The 5,472-nt window shown below is 33.5% G+C and overlaps 1 non-coding gene across 1 annotated transcript; it reads left to right on the top strand.

Moving 5' to 3' along the window:
- Nucleotides 1–5,066: 5,066 nt before the first annotated feature.
- Nucleotides 5,067–5,200, top strand: LOC123937728. The gene has a single exon (XR_006817530.1). It is a non-coding gene; the product is annotated as a U4 spliceosomal RNA (small nuclear RNA).
- The last annotated feature ends 272 nt before the right edge of the window (nt 5,201–5,472 follow it).

Below are 5,472 nucleotides of genomic sequence, written 5' to 3'. Positions count from 1 at the left end.
ATTTCTATTATGTTGTTTAGAAAATTTCTAAAAGTATCTGAATACTTGTTCCACTTTAAATTCATTACAAAAGTAAATGTAGTCAACATTTGATGTTGGTATGGTGAGTTATATAGAAGCATATTCCCTTTTCTTCCTTGTGCTTCATTCCAATCAAAGGCATACAGAGGACCAGAAATCAGTTATACAGTTAAATCTCAATAACAATTGCAAAAGTGAGAATATGCAGTTTCTAGTCACACTGTTGAGTCCACATCTCTATATCCTCAAATTCTCTGTATCTGGTGGCATCATATTTTCCTTCTCATTTAGAAGAATTAACCGTCTACTTTGAATCTAGTGCTGTGTGCAACCCTTGCTTGATCCAGGTCATTAAACCTAGGTACGTAAGATTATCTCCATTACTTTTTAGCCACCAGAAGCAAGAAGTTTTCAAGTTCTTACCACTTTCTTAGATCAAAATTAATTTGTTGCCTCATTGTTACAACATGTAAGTGCAAGAAGGATTTATTACATGGTATTCTCATATTTTAGAAGCATAATGCCATTGTATTCTCTTCATGACAGCGTGAGAATACTGCAGATATATACCAGACTTAAGAGAAAACTTGGGAAACTAACTCTAATGTATTCTTCTGAGTGTCACCTCACTATCAATAAAACATTACCTGAACAAGTGGTTTTTCTTTAATAATAAGTTTTACAAGCTGTATAGAAAATGCTTTCGATTGCAGCATAATTGTAATGGAAACACAGATATCAGGACATTCGTCCTTTCATCTCTCAACCACGAATAATTTCACTAAGGCTCAGAAGTGTTGCACTTGAAGAGAAGACCTCTGTTGACCATTCAATCTTAAATTATTTTTCATCACTATGTGCTCTATTAAGGTAATACAGTTTATACAATCTACACTGCGGCACAGTGTTGATTTTAAATTGATTCAGCTGTATAATGCATACATTACCATCAAAACAAATATTCCCAAATGGATAGACTGATATAATGCAATACTCTATTGATATAATTAGCAATATAAACAATTTACCCTGCAATGTCTAGCCATGCAGCTAGTAGATTCTGAAAACATAAACTAATCATCTTCTTCAGTGGACAATGAGCATCTGACTTCTGCCAAATACAGCATTAATTTCGGTGCCAAAGTGACACACAGTGCCAATTCTTTAGTCATCTTTATTTGATAATTAGCTTACTATCAAGAATACAAAATGGCTGAGCTTCTGATTAGTGTCATTCAGACTTCTCTGATTTTACTTTGCCTTTTAATCAACAAGTTTAACTACACCTTTAAGTCAAATAGCAGAAATGAATTGGGTTTTAAGGTATTTTATTCGCATGTCTTTCTAGCCTCAGTCAATTTAATAAGCTATGACATAAGGCTGACCTTGTCAAATTACTTAAAGCTTAGAGAAATGACTTTTTAAAAACAGGGATTTCTGCTAAAACTAGATTACTTGTTATAACCAAAAATATTTAAAATCATGGTGAAATAAAAAACACAATCATGTCTCCTATTATATCATGGAAAACTATATCAGAAATAACACTATTAGGGGGAAAAGGCAATAGAGAATAACTTTTAAGATTTTATCTATTTATGTGTTAGAGAGAGGGACCACGTGCAAACAAGGGGAGGGACAGAAGAGAGGGAGAGGGAGGACATCTCAAGCAGACTCCACACTGAGTGTGGAGCCCCAACTGGGGCTTGATCTCACAATCCTGAGATCATGACCAGAACCAAAGCCAAGAGTCAGACGTTTAATGGACTGAGCCATCCAGGGGTCCCAGAGATTATCTTACTTTTTAATTAAATTTTATTTTCTTTCACTAGTATATAGATTACCCTTAGTTTCTAAAAATACATCTTTAACTAAATGTGTCATTAATTTAGTATCACTGCTACCTTTTGGAATGATTCACCCCCAAACAAGCAAAGCAAAAACGTTAGTTACCACAGTAACCTTTTAAAGCCCAAGCACAAAAAAAAAAAAAGCTGAGGCATCTTTACAGTGTAAAGCAAATCTAAGATCCAAAATATTACGGGTTCTGCCCAACTGATGTGTTCCCTGTGTTATGAACTATGTTCACCAGATACTCTGTGAAGAGGCCAAATAATTATGGACTAACAGAAGCATATAATTTCAATAAGAGAAATTCTAAAGAGTTCCTGTGATATTTCTAAAATTAAAATCACTTTCAAATGGGAACACCCTCTATTGCCTTTGACATACCAAAGGCTAAGTTCACTATCTTGCATACTATGCTCAGAATATGAAATTGAGGAATAGAAAAGACCAAATCTGCTTTTTTTAATACCAGAAGGGAAATCATCTTGGAAATTCTGGTTAGATACATCCATTAAAAACAAGATAAAGATAGAGAGACACCTAGGCAGTTTAGAAAACAAATACTGAATAGATAAATACAAATACAGTTTAAATACATAGAAAGTATCTGGCAATGCTATTTTTTCCCCAAAGCTTTGTGGTTAAAAGTATTCATTTAACATAAGTCCAACTTTTAAATGCCAAACAAAGAGAGTGACATTGTTTCCAGATGTAGCTTTTAGCAGATCATGTCTTGAGTAATTAAGTGCAGTCAGATCTGAAAAGACTAGTAATTGAAGCAGGACAGAATACAATTTATTGCCAAACAATTCCAGACACTAGGAAGAAAGTAGAATTAAAGAATTAAAGCTTCAAACATCAGACTCCATGTTCTTGGAAGTTGATTTTATGCCTTGAAGTAATAACATTAATTTTGTTTTAATACACACACACACACACACACACACACACACACACACACACGATAAATAAATAAATAAACAAACAAACAATAATGGTAGTGGACTTTAAGAGATAAGGGAAGCTCCTGGAATTTTATCATTTACCCCACCCCTTGCCATATGGGCTATCCATTACTTTAGTGTTACTTTCTTTTATTTTGTCTCTCATATATATGATATTATTTAATGCAGTTAATTGCACACATAATGAAACTCTTTAGATGTCCATTTTACCCTGCCCCACTTAGTCTAAAGGACAGACAGTTTGACTCCAAACATGAACACCATCAGCTTTTAGCTCTCAGCTCTGATATACTCAAAATAGTTTATGCCCACGTATAAACTGAACCATCAGAAATAGGACCTCAATCCATTAAAACATCAGAAGATCAAGTTCACAGTGAGGCAATGGCTAAATTTCTAAGTGCAGAGCCTGCATCATTGTCTGAGACTCGGGATTATTTAGATGAGCTGATTTACTAACAAGGCAGCCAACAAGATTTGTGTTCTTGGAGGCTGATTTATAGATTGAATTCATTGTGTGCCACAAACTGTAAATAATATCTACTTAGAAACAAAATTTCAAAAAGACCACTTTTAAATATCAAAAAAACTATACAGAAGTCCTCAAATGTATTATTTCTGTTCAGGGATGGATGTTAGAGCCCTCAGCAAAATCTGTTTTAGCACATTCTCACTGAAAGGACTAAAATGATGAAAATAGATTTTTCTATTCTTTATAACTGTCATTTCTCATTTTGATGCTTTTTGAAAACACAACTGACCATAATAGAAAATACATATGTATGAGAAAGACTTTTCCACTTTAATATACTCTTAATCTTTACTACATTTTTTATAATTAAATACTAATATCTATCTATAAGCTTCTGGGAAATCTAATCTATCAAAGGTCAGTGTATTATTTCTACTTATAGATGTAATCATTTAACTCCAACTGAGTTGAGTCTGTCTTCAATTTTCTTTTGCATTCAAAAGTATTTGGAAAAGGTTAAAATTTAATTTTTCCCTGGTATTTCTGGATGTGAAGATACTCCAGGAGTACTGTGGGCCAAACCCTATGCATTGCTTAAATAATAAATTTGAGGTTGAGCATTTTTATAGTTGTCTCTTGTATATAAAAGATGAAGAGGTTAATTCAAACTTGTCAACAGAATAGCCATTACCTGCATATTATGATTTGAACATTGCAGGCAAAATGTACATGAGCGGGATAACAAAAATTATCTATTAAAGTACATTTGTCAAAACTGTTAAAGAATTAAATTATTCATTTAGCAAAGCCTTAATTAAAAATGAAACAGCAAGAAATAGGTAGGAGAAATATAATTTTGGCAAGAAATAGGTAGGAGAAATATAATTTGCCCTTTATTTTTAGCATACCTTTGTTTTCATCTAATAGCACTCCTACTCTTTTAAGGGCTACCGTTTTCTGTACCTTGCCCTTACAAATGAGTACATGACCTAAGGCTCAGAGAAGAGAATATTCTTTGGGAAGGTTATAGGCTCAAAACAGGTGTATAGCCAATGCTATGTTATAGGCCAAAACAAGAGTATAGCCAATGCAGATCAATCATCATCCTCCTTGAGCCAGTCTACCTAAGATATTCAATAAGCTGTGTTTTGCTTTGTTTTGTTTTGTTTCTCCAGAATGTCAGTCTTGGGAAATCAGAAAATTTTTATCTCATAATGGCAGTCAAGCATGTCCAACAGGTGAGGAGGAAAATGGAGTCCTAATGCTCTTTGATCCCCAGAGTCCAGGCATATCAGAATTAAATTAATCACTGGTTTATCTTATTATATGAAACAATAAATGTCTTTTTTTTTTGCTATTTAGAACTGAGTGATTTTTCTTATAACAAAGGGAATTTTGACTTATATTAATACTAGAATATATGACATCTAAATATTAGCACCACACTTTAATTGGACTGCCCAAAGTTCTTTTTTAATTACAAAGTCTACTAGGGGCTTGTTTGATATGCTTTTTGGGTAGGATACATTATAAGACTAAAGGAATTTAGGAATTCATGTACTCCATAATAATTAGTGATTATTTACCAGGAGCCAAATGAACTGCATCAGGACGGTCTCTAGTTTGAAAGACTTTACATTACAGTGAGGAAGATAGACAAAAACAAAAACAAGCAAACAAAAACGCTATTACTTTTGTAAGTTTTATGAATGAAACATGAAAGAGCATGAGGACCAGGTGCTTAATTTAAAGATTTCCTTAGCTTTGCGCAGTGGCACTGTCATAGCCAATGAGGTTTATCTGAGGAGCGATTATTGCTAATTAAAGATTACCCTGAAACATTCATATTAAGGATGAGATAGACTCATCATTTGGAGAGAGAAGGAAAAATCCTCCAGGTAGAAGGAAAGATGCATGCAGAACAGAGAATGGCATATCCCAGACATGGAGAAAAGTCCAGCTTGATTGGGCCCAGTCCTCAAGAAAGAGAACAACAGTAAGGGATGGAAGGAGAATGAGTATTCACACAACAAACGGGATTTTGTAGATTATCATTATTATTTTGGAATATTTTTATTCTTAGTGCATTGCAAAATATTGAAGATGTTTACACATGGGATAACATGATTAGATTTATGTTTAATAAAAATCACTCTTGATATTGTA

The sequence above is a fragment of the Meles meles genome, chromosome 2, assembly GCF_922984935.1.
Source record: "Meles meles chromosome 2, mMelMel3.1 paternal haplotype, whole genome shotgun sequence".
Taxonomy (NCBI): Eukaryota; Metazoa; Chordata; class Mammalia; order Carnivora; family Mustelidae; genus Meles; species Meles meles.
The sequence above is the reverse complement of the archived record's forward strand: the minus strand, read 5'-3'. Positions and strand labels throughout refer to the sequence as shown.